The sequence below is a fragment of the Trachypithecus francoisi genome, unplaced genomic scaffold, assembly GCF_009764315.1.
Source record: "Trachypithecus francoisi isolate TF-2019V2 unplaced genomic scaffold, Tfra_2.0 Lachesis_group11, whole genome shotgun sequence".
Lineage (NCBI taxonomy): Eukaryota > Metazoa > Chordata > Mammalia > Primates > Cercopithecidae > Trachypithecus > Trachypithecus francoisi.
In genome coordinates, this window is record NW_022681456.1 from 111,702,746 (window position 1) to 111,723,447 (window position 20,702).

The following is a 20,702-nucleotide window of genomic DNA, read 5'->3' on the forward strand; positions in this document are numbered from 1 at the left end:
ATTGAAATTATTCAAACTAGCCAATTCTAAGCCCTTAGTAGAACATAGGCTTTTTCTCGCCTACTTCTCCTAATTCTTCCAGTCTCTGCCCATTACCTAGTTCAAAAGACACCTTTACCTTTTCAGGTATTCATTATTAGCACCACCCTACTCTCAATTCCAATTTTCTGTCCTAGTTCATTTCTGTTTCATATAAGAGAGGATCTAAAACTGGATAATTTATAAAGAAAAGGAGTTATTTCTCACAATTATGGAGCCTGAGAATTCCAAGGTCAAGGGACCACATCTGGTGAGGGTCTTCTTGCCGGTGGCGACCCTGCAGAATCCCAAGGCAATGCAGGGCATCGCATGGAGGAAGGAGCTGAGTAGCCTCACATGGTTACTCAGGTCTCTCTTCCTCTTCTTACAAAGTCACCAGTCCTGCTCCCATGATACCATATTAATCCATTAACCCATTAATTTATTATTCCATTAATGAATTTATCCATTCTTGAGGGCAAAGCCTTCATGACCCAATCACCACTTAAAGTCTACACCTCTCAATACTGACACACTGGGGATTAAACTTCAGCTTGAGTTTGGGAGGAGACAAATATTCAAACCACAGATTCATGCTATAGGCACCTTTAGTAATATTTGAAAAATACAGTGAAATAGCAAAGAAGGGAGAGTGACCAGTGGGAAGGTTCGAGAGAGACTGAGGTGCTTGGAGTGCTACATCATGGAAGGGGCACTCCCACAGGAGGAAGCAACATGAGACACAGCACAGAGAAACATTACATTACGGTCTAGTTCACCCAGCATAATTGAAGTGGAAGTTGCAAGACAGGTTAGCATGAAATAAGAGATAAGGTCTCACACCAGTTAGAATGGTGATCATTAGAGAGTCAGAAAACAACAGATGCAGGAGAGGATGTGGAGAAATAGGGACACTTCTACACTGTTGGTGGGAGTGTAAACTAGTTCAACCATTGTGGAAGACAGTTTGAAGATTCCTCAAGGATCTAGAACTAGAAATACCATATGACCCAGCCATCCCATTACTGGGTATATACCCAAAGGATTATAAATCGTGCTACTATAAAGACACATGCACACGTATGTTTACTGTGGCACTATTCACAATAGCAAAGACTTAGAACCAACCCAAATGTCCATCAATGATAGACTGGATAAAGAAAATGTAGCACATATACACCATGGAATACTAGGCAGCCATAAAAAAGGATGAGTTCATGTCCTTTGCAGGGACATGGATGAAGCTGGAAACCATTATTCTCAGCAAACTATCGCAAGGACAGAAAACCAAACCCCACATGTTCTCACTCATAAATGGGAGTTGAACAATGAGAACACATGGGCACAGGGAGGGGAACATCACATACTGGGGCCTGTCGTGGAGTGGGAGGCTAGGGGAGGGATAGCATTAGGAGAAATACCTAATATAGGTGACAGGTTGACAGGTGCAGCAAACCACCATGGCATGTGTATACCTATGTAACAACACTGCATGCTCTGTACATGTATTCCAGAACTTAAAGTATAATAATAAGAAAAAAAAAGAAATAAGAGAGAAGGTGTGGGGGAAGTTTTTGTATGGATATCTAGAGTTTATCCTACACTGTTCTTGTTAGCACCTGCCTCTTTAATACTTATAATAATTGCAGCCCATATTTGTTTATTTATAACTACAAGTCAGGACTTTGCTAATTATTTTACATGTATTATTTCACTTACATCTCACTACAGTACTGGAAATTAATTATTCTGATTTCACAAATAAGGTAACTAAGGCCCAAAGATATTAAGTAACCTTATGAAGCTCATTTCAAAGCAATCTAAATTCCTTTATCTAAATTCACATTGCACTTTTAGTCTGTATTATCCAAAGCTGGACATTCATTTATTGTCCTTCTGATCACCATATCTCCCAAATTGGGGAACAAAAGAAAGCAATATTTTCTTTAATTTTTTTCTACAGCATCTTGCAAAGAGCTGGGAAAAGCATAAATATGTAAACATTCTAGCATAAAAGTCACTTAAATAAATCCATATAAGGCTCTTTTACAACTGATCTATTAAAGCTTTGCATTGAAATGCAAGTCAAGACTATTATTTTTATAGTGGTTTTCATAACTGAAAAGATCATTGATTCTATTAGCTTTTTGTCCCAGGCTGAGGATGATCACAACGCAAGTCAACCAAAGTCTGCAAAGTTGACTGCAAAGGTGGCAGACCAGCCCCTGCCCCTACCTCAGTATGTGAAGACATACCAAGAACACTGCTGGGACCCAACAAATAGCAAATAATGCTTTAGAGCAGCATTAGAAAGCTTTTTGAACTCTTCATTCAGTTATACAGGAACACAGTAATAACACTGGAAGGGATTTTAATCCATCTGTCACTTTTTTTTTTTTTTTTTTTTGAGACAGAGTCTCACTCTGTTGCCCACATTGGAATGCAGTGGCGTGATCTCAGCTCACTGCAACCTCCACCTCCCGGATTCAAGCAATTCCCATGCCTCAGCCTCCCGAGAAGCTGGGACTACAGGCGTGGGCCACCTCCCCTGCAAGTGTGCCTTTCATATGCAACCCAACTAATCCAGAGTCCTTACTTCAGACCGCCTCCTCTCTCTGGCTTTTCCACTCCAGAAGGCATTATTCTTCTGCCCTAAGCATACCAGGACCACGTACCAGAAAACGAGGGGCAGTCCCTACACACTGGAGCCCATTGAAATTATTCAAACTAGCCCATCCTAAGCCCATGTACCCTACCTCACTTGTTCCTTCCTGTGGACCCACAATAAAGGCTCTTGCTCATGCTTTCGTCCTGTTCCTTCTGCCTCCTGAGTGACCCTGGTGCTTCTCTCATATGGCCCTGTGTGGCATGCTGTGCCTCCTGTGTTTTTGGAACTGTGAGTAAAAATGTCTTCCTCCATGACAGTCATTTCCATGTCTGCATGTCTTACCATACATGATTAAAATAAATCCCAGATACATTTTTAAATTATGATATTGGGGGAGTTTCCTAACCTTCCTATGATTCAGTCTCCACATGTTTACAATGAAAATAATATCACCTGCCTCAAACAAACTGTTACGAAAATAATTAATATATAGAAAATGTTGAGTTCAGTACTCAATATGTACGGCACATTTAATAGCTGTTCGGTATTATTACGAGGATTAATAACAAATCATAAAATAATGTATTCTAAAATTAGCATCCTAGGCTGGGTGCAGTGGCTCACACCTGTAATCCTAGCACTTTGGAAGGTTGAGGCGGGTGGATCACCTAGCTCATTAGTTCAAGATCAGCTTGGGCAACATGGCAAAACCCCATCTCTCCTAAAAATACAAAAAAATTAGCCAGGCGTGGTGGCACATGCCTGTAATCCCAGCTACTCAGGAAGCTGTGGCTCCTGAGTAGCTTAAGCCTGGGAGGTGGAGGTTGCAGTGAGCTGAGATCATGCCACTGCACTCCAGCATGGGCAACAGAGAGAGACTCTGTTTCAGAAAAAAAAAAAAAAAATAGCATTCTAAACCAGTATACTTTGCAAACTATGGATTACTGCTATGGCTTGAATGTCCCCTCCTAAACACATGTTGAGATTTCATTGCCTTTGTAACAGTATTAAGGGGTGAGATCTTAAGAGGTGATTAAGTCATGAGGGCTCTGCAGATGGCTGCCATCTGTGTTCATGAGGGTTCTGCCCTCATGAATGGATTAATACCATTATCACAGGAGTGGATTTGTTTTATTGAGACTGGGTTTGTCCTAAAAGTGAGTTTGGCCAAATTTCCTGTCTCTGTCCTGGTGTCGCACATGATCACTTGCCCTTGCACCATGTTATGATGCAGCAAGAAGGCCCTCAACAGATGCCAGTACCATGCTCTTGGTCTTCCCAACCTCCAGAACTGTGAGAAATAAATTTCTCTTTGTTATAAATTACCCAGTCTTTGCTGTTCTGTTGCAGTGGCAGAAACAGTCTAAGACAATTACTTTTAGTTTTGACAGTCACACATTTAGCACGTATGGGTTCAGCAATATGTGAGAAACACTAAAGTTTCATACCATCTTAATAATGTCTAGTTTTGCAAAGGAAGGAATTAAATTGAGTACAATATGAGTATGATTTTAGTGTGAGTGGCCCCGGACGATGGCCCAAACTCTAGTTTCAACATGGCTTCCGACAGCCTAACCAATGGGTTATTAAGCAATAAAACTTTCTTTGATTCTCTGTGGAAAAAACCCTTGCAACCCACCCCCCTAAAAAAGTTGGCTGTTGATGTAAGAAAATATTAAGTAAATAAATTTAAGAAAGGGATGATTGGAAGCCAGAAAATGTAAGTTTTGGATAAATTAAAGGACAAAATATTAAACTCAGCCAAAGCTGGGATGCATGGTGTAAAGTTCACCAGAAGCTCTATATAAAAACAAGAAAGAGCCATTCTTTAGACTGTTTCAAGGATTGCTCCAACAAAATGCAAACATTGCTTCTATATGAGAAATCAAACCATATTTTAAATTAAAAAGGGGCTCAACTTACAAAATAGAGGGATATATAACAGATGACTCAGGGTAAATGTGATTAGAGAAACAGCTAGAAACTTATCTTTTTTTTTTTTTTGAGAAAAAGCTAGAAGCTTACTATTTTTTTTTTTTTAAGTTGCAGGGAAACAATAGAGAGTGAGGGCACTGGACTGACCTTTGCTGTGAATAGAAGTAGATTCAAAGTCTGAACAAAGCATTTTTCCCAGAAATACGAAGTGCACATGAGATATATCATTAACTGAGCATATTGCTATAGGAGCATTTTCTTTCATACCAAAGAATACACTGCATTATATATGAACAAATACTCAACACAGACGAAAAATCACAATCATAGATAGTAGATAATATTTTTAAATATAAAGGCAATATATTTTCTTACACGAATTTCTAGTTCCCAGTTTTCCCAGGGGTCTCCTTCACATTGAATCAAAGGTTATTAATTACTTAAAAGAAGTCAATTTTGCCCGGGCACGGTGGCTCACACCTATAATCCTAGCACTTTGGGAGGCCGAGGTGGGTGGATTGCCTGAGCTCAGGCTGGGCAACACGGTGAAACCCCATCTCTAATAAAATACAAAAGAAATTAGCCAGGTGTGGCAGCGTGCGCCTGTAGTCCCAGCTACTCAGGAGGCTGAGGCAGGAGGATTGCTTGAACCTAGGAGGCAGAGGTTACAGTGAGTCGAGATTGTGCCACTGCACTCCAGCCTGGACAACAGAGCAAGACTCTGTCTCTTAAAAAAAAAAAAAAAAAAGGGAGTCAATTTTAAGTTTTAGGTTATATTTGAACACAACAGAATCAACAGGTTTTACTTGCAGAAAAATGAATTGTTTTAATCCTAAAATCTTTTATTAAGTTCAGAATGTAGAATTTATGAGACAAGATAGAAAGAATGCAGGTTATGACATCAAAGTGGCTTCTTATACATAGAAAAGGAAGTAAAAGCTCAAGTAGCAAGGCAGGAAGTAGAAAGAACTGAAAAGTTAAAGCTAGGCCGGGCACAGTGGCTCATGCCTGTAATCCCAGCACTTTGGGAGGCCGAGGCTGGAGGATCACTTGAGGTCGGGAGTTCGAGACTAGCCTGGCCAATATGGTGAAACCCTGTCTCTACTAAAAAATACAAAAATTAGCCGGGCATGGTGATGCACACCTGTAATCCAAGCTACTTGGGAGGCTGAGACAGGAGAATCGCTTGAATCCAGGAAACAGAGGTTGCAGTGAGCCGAGATCACGCCACTGCACTCCAGCCTGGGTGATAGAGAAAGAAACCTCTCAAAAAATATTAAATATTAACAATTGAAAAGGTAAAGCTAGAGTAATATAATGCCTAGGACTCCAAGAAAGAAATTAGGGCCTACATACCACCTTCCTGGGCCACAGCCTGATAGAAACGCCACCACCACCCCTACCACACTCCTGCCAAAAAGAAAATTTCCCAAATCTCCATGCCTGGCCAGCTAGATGAGCTGGAGCTAGCATTTCTAGTAGTCCATTACTTGAGAACAGCATGCAGTAGACCCTGAAATTTCCATATGCTCACATGGGTAACATAGAAATTCTGAGAACAATAGACTTTTTAAAGGATAATTTCATTTTTTAAGGGAAGTATCATAATGACTCCCATACAAATACAAACTGAACACAATTTAAAGAGTGTTTTTAACTCATTAATTAATGAGGAGACTGGTAAGATATTACATCTGGCTATAAAAAGAATTCAAAGAATATATACGTAAATGCTGCAACAAATTTACAAATAGATGTAAAATGGAGCTGTTTGCAGGGCAATAAATTACTGCATTCCACTAGATACAATTAATTTGCATTGCTGCGGACAAGAATCATATACATCAGTTTTAGTTTTCTACAACTTACAGAATTGTAAAATAGCCCAAACACAATGAAAGGAACCAGATAACTAGAAGGATACACTAGACCATGCTTTGTTTTCCATTAAAGACTCGCAATAATCTTTTCATTCATTTTACAGTCTTTTGCAATGATTGGAAGATGCCTGTGATCTGGAGGAAAAAATGTGAGTCTACAGAGACCTTGCCTCCCGAGGCAATGGCATATCTCACAGCCACTAGCGGTGACAGTCAAGAGAATGACCAAGAATAGGATCCAGCCAGCCCACTATGAGGAACACCAGCACCGAAGGCCTGGGTACCACGGTGGGATAAGGGTCCAGTTGGTAGAGCCCAGCAAAGGCCCAGAGGGCAAAGGCCTCTTCCACTCTCATCAGGATACTAAGCTTCTCCATGAACCCAGGCACCATCTTGGGAAGGAGGAATGAGGTGAGACCCCTTGAGAGACAGGAAAAGCTTAACTTTGAATGAGTATTTAGCAGAAAGAGATTGATTTGAAACAGAAGAAACTGGGTTACTTTTTACTGACCAGGGACATATGCTGAATTGTGCCCTCACACACACACAAATTTGTGTGTTGAAGCCCTAACCCTCAATACCCCAGGATGGAACTGTATTTAGAGATAGCGCCTTTAAAGAGGTGATGAAGTTAAATGAGGCCCTAAGGGTGGACAGTAATCCAATCTGACTAGTATTATAAGTAAAGGAAAGTTGGACATACAAGGAAACACCAGATGCCCACACACAGAGGAAAGACGAGGTGAGAACACAGAGAGAAGGCAGCCATTTGCAAGCCAAAGAGAGGGGCTTCATGAGAAACAAGCACTGCCAACACCTGAATCTTGGATTTCCAGCCCCTAAAACCATAAGAAAATTAACTTCTGTTGTTTAAGCCATCCAGTCCCTGGCATTTCATTACAGCAGCCATCGCAAACTAATACAGCATTTTAAGGGTTGTGGGGTTTTCATTTCATATCAGTAGGAGCAAAAGCAAGATGAAATGTCAGTTAAATAAAATGTAAAAAGCTACTTGTTTGTTTTATGGTTTTGGACATCCTTGGGCGTTTTAATCCTGTCATATAGGATGAGTGCTTCATAGATTTTGGACACATTCTCAGACCCAAAGTTACGAATAACCTTTACTAGTTAAAGGACTTCAATAGAGCAAAGCCTATGGCCACCAAGGAAACAAGTCTCAAAGAGCTCAAAACCTCCTGGCCACTGCTCAGTGTCAGGCTTCTGCAGGATAGAAATGATGAGGGGGAAGCAGAAGGTGTAAGACTGGAAAGATGATATTCTTGAACCAGGTTCTTTCCTAAAATCATAATTGGCAGTTTCCTTCATCCATTTGTGCTACTATAATAAAGTACCTGACACTGGGCAATTGATAAAGAACAGAAATGTATTTCTCTCAGCTCTAGAGGCTGAGAAGTCCAAGGTCAAGGCACTGGCAAGTTTGGCGTCTGGTGAGGGCTGCTCCATCAGTGGCATGTTCTTGCAGTGGCATCCTCACATGGCAGAAGGAGGAGGAGTAAGGGGACCTTAAGCCACTTCCCTCCAGTCCTTTTATAAGACACTAATCCATTCTCAAGTGCAGAGCCCTCATGGCCTAACCACCTGCTAAAGGCACCCCTCCTAATACCACCACAATGGGGATTAAGTCTCAACATGAATTTTGGAGGAGACATAAATGTTCAGACCATAGCAGCAGTATTTTTTCTCGTTTTCAAACTGTTATGTGTTTCTGAGCTCTTCTGTTGGGGGAGGGAGATCACAAAGGTTTTCTGGAAAAGCAATTCTAAACAGATATCTGAAGAATATGTTTTTCATTCAGTGATTGCTAAGAAAAAAAAGCTCATTAGCTTTGACCTGAATAAGGACACACCCAGGCATAAGTGTCTGGTGCAGCAACAATGCCATGCTAACTTCAGTGAGAGAGAAAAACACAAATACAACATTTCCAAATTTAGTCAACTAGGGACATTGAGTCAGGCCAATTTAAAACCAGCCCAAAATTTCATCATTCCAAGGAGTTGAGTATTGTCTCTTATCTACTAATCTAAAATTAAATTTCCCGTTTAGCTTTGACATAGAGACTATTTATAGACATTCAAAAAAAGAAGAAAATCAAAAGGCTTAAACCCAGGTCATAATGCCTAAAACCAAAAGCAGTGAGAAGAAAGTGACATCTAATGGTTGGTTTACTTCAAAACATCTCTGGTTGCCCCTAAAACTCAAGAGATGAGGAAAGAGAGATTTTGACCTTAGTCATTAGAAAAAGCCTCAAAAGTCCTAAAAAGTCAAAAATGTCATCCAGCCCTCTGGGAAACCGGCTCGATGCATTCGAATTAATGTCATGCCGGGCTGCAGAAACTTTTGACCAGAAGACATTCCAAGGACTAACCATAAACAGCTTAAATGATATTAGATGCGTCATAAGATCTTTTTTTACTCTTGTTAAAAAATAACAATAACAAACACTTATGAAGTACAGAGATGTGCCAAATCCTGGCCTAAGTGTCTCATATATACTAACTCATCTAAAGATATTTTTGCACAATATTTATACACATGAATAAACAATAAATTCTACTAAAATTCTTAAGGCTAAAGTAGGAATGAATTAATGTTGTGAAAAGACAGGAATATTAAATGTATGTAATTACTTTCTTAGAACAGAATTGCAAAAGAACTTGAGAGGTCATCGTTCAGGAGCTGTTGAAAAATCCATCCCATGAGAGAAAACGCAGCATTTTCACTTATTTTTATTTATTCCTTCATTCTTCCTATCCTGCTCTTTGCTTTCTTGTCTTCCATCTTGTGAAAATACTTATGACAAAGTTTTTATCCTGTCGTTGAATTTTACTGGTACTTTTTAGGCTTAAAGGTGAACTCCTGAAGTTTATCTCCTTCCAGGCATCATCCCTTCAGTTCCGGAAATAGTTACCAGATAAATGGTGGTAACTAGCTTAAGCGTCGCATGACGAATGGCCAGGCTAATATCAAGAATAAGTATACGAATCACAACTATGTTTCTGCTGTAGCAAAATGTCTTCAAGTAAAAATTAGACCATAAGCATTAACTTAAACTGCCTATTAAAAGAAGATTTTTTAAAAATATTATATGTTAACTATTCAACCAGTTAAATATCAACCAATATACTGCTCCTACATTTAAATGTAGTTTCATTTTTTATACAAGTTATGGAAGTCATATATATTCTTACCTACAGTTTTATCAGTCAATAAATGACATGTGGTCTCCTGCCTCTATGTAAGTTCCGTCTGAGAGACAGCATCAGGGATTTTATTTTAATAATAACCATTCCTTTGCAATGAATAAAGACATTAATTTATCTCTTATGGACTCATAATTTGTTCTGAAGCATCTTCTGTTGTTACGTGGACTCTCTTTTTCCTCGAAGGCTGGAGGAGAGCAGGGGTCCAGGGCTTCACTGGTCTCCTGCTTTTGCAGCATATATCTCTGCTATATGTAAAATCTTTTTTCCCCTTTTCCTTTTGTAATACTCAGAACAGAAAATGCAAAGACTACATACCCTTACCAGAACACATAAAACTCTTTGCTTATATTTCTTCAATCAAGAAGAGGTTCTGTTAAGAACCAAATTTCTACATGGCCCAATCTTCTTTCCTTCAACTTTAAATATCATATATAATGTATTTTACAAAGAATACGTTAGGATTATCTATTAAGCTGGTAATCTCCATTAGAGGAATTGATTATTTTGTACTCCTCAGAACAAAAGGAACACAAATTTCAGACACACAACCTAGAACAAGCATAGGGATTTAATCAGCCCACTGCTGAAAAGACAAAGCCCTGGCCCGTATTATTGATTGGTGACTTCCAGGAGCATGGACAATACGATCTTTTGTTCTTTCTGTTTCTTAAAGAGAAAAAATGCAGGAGAAAAAGAAAATCTATCCTTTTCTCTTTATACCTGTTAAGAGGAAGAAATGTTTCAGTTACATTTCTGACTATGGAAAAAATGACAAGTTACTGATTAAAAAAAAAAAATCAAAGATGAACTCCATAATATTCTCCTTTCCTTGGAGTCCTCAAACTCTCACACAGTCCAGGCCCCAGAACCCCGCTGTCAGTTCCTTCCCAAATAAAGTCCTCCTCAACCTTTTAGGAAGCTTCCCTCTCAGCCTCACTCCAGGCATTGTTCCAGTACCCAAGAGGCCCTGGCACATGTTGGGCTCTCATACCTCTGCCCTAAGTTAATTAACTGTAAAACGAGCATTGTTACAAGCTTATTTTCAACTCGTCCACAGGTCAGTTTCTCTGGCCAGAGTCAGCCTGCAAATACGGTAATTTCAATTTCACAATTGTATTTCTAGAGCAGTTGAGGGGAAGCAATCATGTTAGGCCAAATGAGCAACTGAGCCAGGCCTTGTGTCAGAAAGATGGGGGCTGACAGTGGCTAAGACAATTTCTTCCAAAACACTAGGTATTTAGGTCAGGAGAAGCTTAAACAAAGCAATAGCTCTTCTTGTCATCAGAGGCCTTGGTTTTCACATCTGTAAAACAAAATCCTTGGTCTAAATGACTTCTGACACACTGACTTAACTTTTGCCACAGAGTTCAAGCTAGAAACGAGAAAGTAGCTATAAAAGCCAGGGTCCTTTATGGTATAGCCAAGAAAGAAATCTAACTCACCAAAAATTCAGAGAGGGGAGTGCTTCTCATGAGAAAAGAATGAGAGACTAATTCCCAAGGATTTTCTCTTCAAACAGCACGTCGTGGAGAAAGAAAGATAAATGGAGAAACGTGGCAGTAAGAAAATTCCATAGATGAGAAAAAAGACAGGGAACTTCTTAGTACCTGCCCTAGTCGTAAATTGCCAATAGAGAGATGCTTTTCAAACTATGGTAAACAACCTGTTTTGTTTTTTATTTCTAATCTTGTTATAAGCTGATCTCTGATCTTTGTAAAGGTAGAGAGAGACATCACAACACTTCCTCTCTCAAGTATGGAAAGAGAGCAAACACTATCTTGAAGGTAATAATTACAGAGTCGCTTAGCCCTGGTCTAGCAAATTGTTAAATAAATTTTGCAGAAGTGCGTCAAAATGAGCACACCATGAAGGGCCTACTTGCAAACTAACAAGTTAGCCTGCTAGAGTTTATGGATGCTGGCAGAAGACATGAGACTCCTGGATTATAGACAAATGAGAGGTTATTACTCACCATGATAGTAGTAGCCAGAGTATCAGCATCTGAGCCAATTCCTCCAAACCCCAGTACCCACAAGGTAATGCAAATAAGGCAAAAACAAAAACAAAAAAAAAAACCCTGAACTTAGAAAACCTGAATATTTTATAACAGGAAATAAGCATACCTGCTTATGTCCTGGAAAGAGACGTCATCCTTATTATATTGTGCAGTAAGCATGCTTATATATTTGCCCCAGAGGAGGATACTACCTCTATCTGCCAAGGTGAATTAGTCTCCTATGGCTGCCATAACAAATTAGCACAAATTTAGTGGCTTAATGGATACAACTGTATTATCTTGCAGTTCTGGAGTCAGAAGTCCAAATTGGGCCTCACTGCACTAAAATTTCTTTTCCATTTTGTCAATGTTTTAGCTTCTAGAGGTCACCAGCATGCCTTGGACCATAGCCCCATTCTTCCATCTTCAAAACTAGCAAAGGCAAATTGAGTCCTTTTCACATCACATCACGCTGAACTCACTCTTCCACTTTAAAGGATGCCTGTGATTACACTGAGCCCACCTGAATAATCCAGGATAACCTTTGTATGTGAAGGTCCTTTAGCTGATCAGCATTCTTAATTTCATCTGTAACATAAATTTTCATTCGTTATGCAAGGTAACATATTCACAGGTTCCTGGGATTAAGCTCTGGACATCTTCGGGGAGCCATTATACTGCCTACCACACAAAACAGTAAGAAAATCTACCCTTTGTTTTAGAGCAAGCTTGTCCAACCTGCAGCCCACGGGCTGCACATGGACTAGAATGACTTTGAATGCAACCCAACACAAATTGGTAAACTTTCTTAAAACATTATAAGGGTTTTTTGAGATTTTTTTTTAGCTCATCAGCTATAGTGAGTATGTTTTATATGTGACACAAGACAATTCTTCTTCCAATGTGGCCCAGGGAAGCCAAAAGATCAGACACCCCTGTTCCAGAGGGAGATACAATCTCTATTGTCCAAAGCTGTTAATTATACTATACAAGCATCCTTCAAAAGATAGTTTAGAACAAGGAGAAGTCGATGCTTTGCTTCACAAAACACACAGACACGTGAAAGAGCCATAGAAGATGGACCCTCACGACCAGCTGCTACTCTTACATATCCGCATAAGAAACCGAGTAAGGATATTTAATTGCTTTAAACTATATGCATATATTTTTTAAATATGACATCTGACCATTTGGATCACAAAATTATCTTGGTCTATATAGGTTAAAATCACTATATAATTGCGTATATTCATGGAAAGAGAAATTATACTGAATCTTTTGAACAGAAGTTTCCTAGTTTAATCACGGACAAAGTGTGTAATCAACCATCATCCACTCACAGAGATCAATGAACACTTACAGGAAGCAAAGCGGTTTGAACAACCCAGCAAAGTTTGTTTGGAGGTCAATGTTGGGGAAAGAGTCTTGATATTCAATTCCAGTGCTAAAGAATTTTCTGTATCAGGAAATTCTTCATACTTAACCTTAAATCTTGGTATTTGCAGCTTTAACTCATCTCTTCTTAATCTCTCCTCAGGGAGCTCTTTCACATGATACTTAGTGTCTTCTAGAAAGGACAAAGATAAGACTCTCATGATACTCTCCATCATAAATTGTTCTGAAAGAAATATTCCCTGCTGCTCTTATACCAAACCCATAAAAGGTATGCTTTGGTAAATTTTAGTTTTCTAGTGAAGATTAATTCTATCCATATTAAATTATTCTCATTGGAGTAAGGGGAAAGATGTTTAACATCTTTGAAGAAATATTTCCATTTTCTATTTTGTTTGTAATAAGAAGTTAAAACAGAAGTTACAACTGAAACACCAAGGAAAAAAATAGATGATAAAGTATGAGACCATATGCAGAAGTTGCAAAGGAGTTAGCCCAAAAGTCCTTAACAATAGCTCTTAAAATCCTTCGTGTACATCAAGGTTATAAAAGAGCATATTGTTAAATATTGGTGAGAATTTGTGAAAAGAATTTGAGAACAGCTGTTGCTCCTCTCTGAATCCCAGTGCTTCAACATCGTAAAGGAGTTTAGGGAAAACCTGACCCTTACCTCATGAGGGCAAGAGAGAGCTTCAAGAAGACTACTCTGAGAGAAGGCAATCCTCCTAACTGATGAAAGCTGGATAAAGAAGAGTTTGCTTCTGTGTTGGAATCAGCCTTCATTTCCAAAGTTCATCTAGGCAAATCATGTGTTTCTTGTATACGATGTGTGAGCCTAGGGTCACCATGCATGGTGTGCAAGTTGTATGCTGTCAAGGGTACAACATCTAATGTCAACATTTAATCACATGGTAGTCATCGTAAGTTTTTATGTTTACTTTCTGGTAGATGGCAATAGAGGTTCTTGTTCTAACAAAACCAGTGTGTATTACAACAATTTCCCCATAGGCAGAAATAAAGTATCTTGAGAAACGGGCACCTCTTTCTAATAAACACAAAGAACCACATGGACAAGCATGGGCACTATGTGAGTTTCGTGTGTGAGAGAAAGAGCCAGCAGAGAGGTTGTTTTTCATCCCATTCAATAGAGCTACCTAGAGAAGCTAATGAAACCTTAGCAAACAGAAGCCAGGGGTAGACTCCCTAATTGTAAGGATCTAAAGATGAAATAAGCAAGAGCATTCCGTTGGAACAAGAGAACTACAGGTTAGAGATCCACCATCAGGAGAAGAAGTTGCTGCCTACAGAACAAAAGAAAGCATCCCAGGCCAGGCGCCATGGCTCACACCCGTAATCCCACCACTTTGGGAGGCTGAGGTGGGCAGATCACGAGGTCAAGAGCTTGAGACCAGCCTGGCCAACATGGTGTAACCCCATCTCTACTAAAAATACAAAAACTAACCAGGCGTGGTGGTGCGCGCCCATAATCTCGGCTACTCAGGAGGCTGAGGCAGGAGAACTGCTTGAACCTGGGAGGCATAGGTTGCAGTGAACCAAGATCATGCCACTGCACTCCAGCCTTGGTGACAGAGTAAGACTCTGTCTTGAAAAAGAAAAAAAGAAAAAAATTAAAAATTAAAAAAAAAGCATCCCAGGAGAAAAAGGGTTCAGGTTAAATATTGACAAACCACCACCCCTTCTTCCTCCATCCTGTTTCAACCACTGGGGTCAGTAGCATGGTTGACAAGATGGAAGGCATGGCAGAAGCACATGTGTAATGTGCCACATCACATCTAGGTTGGAAAGTCCTAGAGGAATGTTGGTTCTCAAATGCTTCTCTCATACCCTCAGAACCCCCAGGCTTAAATAACTTCTTCACAGTCCCAAAATCTAGTTCACACACATGCAGGAGTTATGATTTATGGTGTTCCTTCAATCTCAAAATTTTAGTAAATTTTAATATTATTTTTTATAGTTTGATCATACTGGCATTTAGAGGTTAAATCAAGTTTAGCCTAAAGCTGCCTCCTTCCATATTTTAAGTTTTCCCTAAAGGTTTTTCTGTACTTCGTGAACTATAACAAGTGGAGGTATAATCAGACCTTAGCCTACACTGAGTTTTGGCCAATTAATGTAGCCAATTGTTTGAACCGTGTTCAAATAAGGCAAACACTGAGCTGTAACCAATCCAGTTGTTTCTGTACCTCACTTCTGCTTTCTGTATGTCACTTTCCTTTTTCTGCCCATAAATCTTCCACCACATGGCTACGCTGGAGTCTCTGAGCCTACTACGTCTCAGAAGGCTGCCTGATTCACGAATCGTTCATTGCTCAAGTAAACTCCTTTAAATTTAATTTGGCTTAAGTTTTTTCTTTTATCAAGAGAATCATAAAACAAAGTAATCTAAAGCCAAGGAAGGAAGTACAAAAGCAATTAAATTTAAAAGGGATAGAAGACAAAAGGTATATAAAAATAAAGCAGGAAAAATGGAAACAGGTTGAAGCAGACAAAGGGGCCAGATTTCCAAGAAGAACAATGTGATGTTTTTTAATGTAATTGGTCCTTCAAGAACTAATCAATAAAAGCAAGATGGCTGACAGACAGATCCAGCCACAGCCTCCAGCAGCTGTTCAGCCCTGCTGAGGTGATCAGATGCAATCGCACCATTCAGGGACGTGAATAACAGAACATCAAGCTGTGAAGGTAAAAAGCTGGGAAACCGAGGAAACTCCCTGAACAGGAGCCTTGAGAACAAATAAGGAAGATGGTCCAGACCCAGCATGGACATGAAACCCAAAGGATGACAATGCACCCAAATTAACAAAGTCAGAAAACAGTCGAAAACCAGAGATTTGCCAAAATTGCTAAATCAAAACCAGGTCCATGACTAGGCTATTTGAGAGAAACAGGGTAACTCTGAAACCCAGAGAAATAAGCAACAGTCTTCCAAGGAGGGCACATTTGCTCTAGAGATGCAAAAAGATTTTAGAATAGTTACTAGGTTCCAGAGGGTTTTAAAGTAATCTGTCTTCCTATCCTCTGCTTTTACAGGTACTCTTCCTATAACTGTGAACAGCCTGACAATACACTCTCCTATTTCTTGGTCACTTTTCTTCCAATTTAAAAAAAAAAAAAAAAAAAAGATCTACCTCCCACCCATCTGAAGCCGGTTCTGGAACCAAAGACACAATTAAGTTAATTCTTTTAATCAAGCCCCCATAAATAGTTTCACAAACATACCCCTCAGTGAATCTAATTGAGATGTATTTTCTATGTATTTCTCCTTTCAAAAATAATTACCAAATGTTTTAATATATTTATACCATTTTGAGTAGCTGCAGACTATTAATAATTAGTGATAATTTAATGCCAAAGAAATATTTTAACACTAATAGCCTTACTGTCACAAAAAATTATAGGTAATTTTTAACTTCAATTTTACATATTTGTTGTTGTTTTGCGTTTAAGTTTACTAGGGTGAATGTATCCAGGGACTCAAGAGAAACAGAAGATAATGGAGAGACAGAAAGAGGGAGAGAGAGAGATTTATTTTTTGTAATTGACTCATTTGATTGTGGAGTCTTGGAATCCTGAAGTCTGTTAAAATAATTTTTGGAAGGCCATTTAAACCAAGGCAGCTCCAGTTCCAACCCTAGGTTCCTATGTAAGCAAACTGAAACCCAACTAGATGTAAATGGTCATAGTCCAGGCCTATCAGAAACTACCACCTCACCTCTAGCTAGGGACTTTCCACTGAAATGGTTGCTTTGCCTTGCTTCCATATTCACCTTATAAAAGCCCCCCCTTATTCTCCTTTTCTGGATCCCTGAACTGCCTATGGTCTGGGGCTGCCCAACTTATGATTCATTGTCCACTCAAACTATAGATTTGAATGTGACTTAGTTTATCTTTTAACACATCTATAGGGTAGGCTGGCAGGCTGGAGACTCAGGTAGGAGTTAATGTTGCAGTCTTGAGTTTTCTTCTTCAGAAAATCTTTTTCAATTTTCGCTGTTAGGGCCTTCACCTAATTAGATGACTCACCACTGATATGGTTTGGATTTGTGTCCCCACCCAACTCTCATGTTAAATATTAATCCCTAATGTTGGAGGTGGGGTTTGATGGGAAGTGATTGTATCATGGCGATGGATTTCCCCTTTGGTGCTCTTCTCCTGATAGAGTGCTCAGGAGCGCTGGTTGTTTAAAAGTGAGTGGCACCTCCCCCACCTTCCTCTTGCTCAGCCATGTAAGAGGTGCCTGCTTCCCCTTCGCCTCCCACCATGATTGTAAGTTTCCTGAAGCCTCCCCAGTCATGTTTCCTGTACAGCCTGCAGAACTGTAAGCCAATTAAACCTCTTTTCTTTATAAATTGCCTAATCTCAGGTATTTCGTTTTTTGGTTTTTTTGTTTTTTTTTTTTTTGAGGCGGAGTCTCGCTCTGTCGCCCGGACTGGAGTGCAGTGGCCAGATCTCAGCTCACTGCAAGCTCCGCCTCCTGGGTTCCCGCCATTCTCCTGCCTCAGCCTCCCTAGTAGCTGGGACTACAGGCGCCCGCCACCTCGCCCGGCTAGTTTTTGTATTTTTTAGTAGAGACGGGGTTTCACCGTGTTAGACAGGATGGCCTCGATCTCCTGACCTTGTGATCCACCCGTCTCGGCCTCCCAAAGTGTCTCAGGTATTTCGTTATAGCAATGAAAGTACAAACTTATTCAACCACCCACATTATCAAGGATAGTCTCCTTTAACTAAAGTAAACTGATTGTAGATGTTAACCTTTATTTAAAGTCAACTGATTGTAGACGTTAACAGCATCTGTAAAATGCCTTCTCAGCAATACTTAGACAATGTCGACTGAACAACTGGAAACTATAGCCTAGCCAAGTTGACACAAAAAACTAACCATCGCCGTGAACAACCATAGAAGTGCAAAAAATATGTTACATTATGATAGAATTCTGTAAGAGAAGTAGAGTACAAATACAATTTCAAGGAGTAAAAAAATGCAGTTTTTTTTAATATCATGAATATCAAATATTTTAAGAGTGTTTTATTTTTAATCTTTTTTGTGTTTTTAGAGACAAGGTCTCCCTCTGTTGCCCAGGTTGGACTGCAATGAAGCCATGAAAGCTCACTGCAAGCTCAAACTCCTGAGGTCAAGCAATCCTCCCACCTCAGCCTCCCCAGGAGCTGGGACTACAGGTACACACCACCACACCTGGCTAATTTTTGTAAATTTTTTGCAGAAATGGGATCTCACTGTGTTGCCCAAGCTGTCTCAAACTCCTCGCCTCCAGAGATCCTCCCACCTTAGCTTCCCAAAGTGTTGAGATTACAGGCATGAACCACTGTGACCAGCCTTTTAAGAGTGTTTTAAAACACATATTGCATCTTTTGTAAGATTTTTGACTTACGATGAAAAACAGTATATGTCAACATAAAAGTACATACAAGTATGCAAGTATTCATTATCAAAATTCCAGTAGGGGTTATGCAAGCGAAACTGAAGACAAGTTCTAGCTAGGATAACAGAGTACAGTAAGTCCTCACTTATCATTATCGATACATTCTTGGAAACTGACTTTAAGTGAAATTACACATAACAAAATCAATTTTTTTCTCATCAATGTTGTAACAAAATGAGACATTGAAGGAAACATTATTTGAGGACTTGCTGTACCTCCTTTCACTTAAAAGTTGAAGTTTCCAGGAACGTATTGATGTTGTTAGTGAGGCCTTACAGTATTGTTGCTAAATTTATGGACTCAGATTGTACTGTACCTACAAATTAGCTGTGTGAATTTAGGGAAATAAATGAAATTCCTTGGTTCAGGGAATGTTGTTTAATATGCTATATCATTAGCACTTATTGATCAGATTTGGAGGTAGATTAAGTGACATAATATTTGCCAAGCACTTAGCACAATTTCTGGCACAGAATAATTCCTCAACAAAAGCCAGCTATTATTATTATTCAGCAAATGTCAGTTGTAGAACATAAATCCACGAAGACTTATAAATGCAAGAACTTACACCAGGCTTGTGTTGCCTGATTAGCTTTTCTCTGATCCTCTCTCCTAGTAAATCCCTGAGGCTCCACGGCTAGACACGAAAAGACTGGTCCTGAATCCCAACCTCAGTTCATAATGTGTATTATCTCCAGTTTTCCTCCAGAAAGTGCTCTAGCATTGGAACCCTGAAGTTTCTTCATCTGTCTGTTTCAGCTGTAAGCCTTGCAGACCAGGCATGTTTACTTTGGTAAACATTTTGAGAGTTTTCCTGTCATTTGGCATGTGTGGGCTGTCTTCAAACTCTCCTGTTTGTCAGCCCAAATGCAGTTCTGTGAGCGTCCTGGGGCTGCTCATCCCTCACAGGGCAAACTGTTTCTCTCAAGGCTTCTATCTATAGAAATCTGAGGTTATTGAACTATCCAACTATTTTCTGGAATTCTAACTTTTCACCCTAATGGACACTTTAAATGGTATTGAATTTGTTCTCCAATTTAAACCTCTGCATTTTTCTTTCAAGCGGAAAGAAAATAGAAAAGCGGAAAGAAGAGGAAATAGGCCTCTTCGAAGCATGAAAACACAAGATGTCATTCATATTAACCCTTCAATGTAATTGATTTTCAATGTGATCAAAGATTTCTTTTAATTCGATCTTCACAAGGCATAGACTTTTCTGAAACAACCTTACTCCTAGCTACCCCATTTAAGTTTAAAAATTAATCTTTTTTTTTTTTTTTTGAGACGGAGTCTCACTCTGTCGCCCAGGTTGGAGCGCAGTGGCGCCATCTGGGCTCACTGCAAGCTCCGCCTCCCGGGTTCCCGCCATTCTCCTGCCTCAGCCTCCGGAGTAGCTGGGACTACAGGCGCCCGCCATCACGCCCGTCTAATTTTTTGTATTTTTAATAGAGACGGGGTTTCACCGTGTTAGCCAGGATGGTCTCGATCTCCTGACCTCGTGATCCACCCGCCTCTGCCTCCCAAAGTGCTGGGATTACAGGCGTGAGCCACCGCACCCGGCCAAAAAATTAAATCATTTTTTAAATCACTTAAGTAATAATGTACTTTGAAGCCACTTCAGAGAAATGAAACAAAGAGGGATAAAATATCACATTTTCATCACCCAAAGACAACCATGTTAACAATCTTTTTAAACTCTTTTTTTGTGAGAAAAAAAAATCCTTCCCCCACTACACACACACACAGACACACACACACACACACCAAAAATAAAAAAGGGGAGTAAAAGCAGATCCAAATGTGATTTCCTGCCTTTAAATCTGTTGCAGACACTTATGCTAATTACCCAGCAACCTTCATTTCCTTAGGTCACCAAAGAGAACAAGAGCTTTTCTGAGCAGGTAGAGTGGTTCTTACCTGCCTCTCCTCTAATGAAATTCCCAGCTGTGTCTCTGGCTTTTGCTAACTAGGCAAGCCTCCTACCGTTTCTGTCCTTTAGGTGGCAGCATGATCTCTAACACTTTACAGCTTTTTTTCCCAAGTTATGCAATTCTTGTGGGAAAAAAAAAGAAAAAAAGGTTTAATTTTCTGAGGGAGTGCTGAGGAGCTGGAACAATTAGGAGGGGAAAGAGAAGCCATTGAGGGTGAAGGTATGAAAAACGGAGGAGCCAGAATTTGTGTGTGGAA

At 39.7% G+C, this 20,702-nt stretch overlaps 1 protein-coding gene across 1 annotated transcript in view; it reads right to left on the minus strand.

Annotated features, from left to right (window-relative positions):
• Positions 1-12,921: 12,921 nt before the first annotated feature.
• Positions 12,922-20,702, minus strand: part of AEBP2 (AE binding protein 2) — a 218,109-nt gene continuing 210,328 nt past the window's right edge. Inside the window, exon 10 of the transcript XR_004439997.1 lies at positions 12,922-13,228. The gene's annotated coding sequence lies outside the window, so the exon portion shown is untranslated. The remainder of the gene's footprint in view (positions 13,229-20,702) is intronic.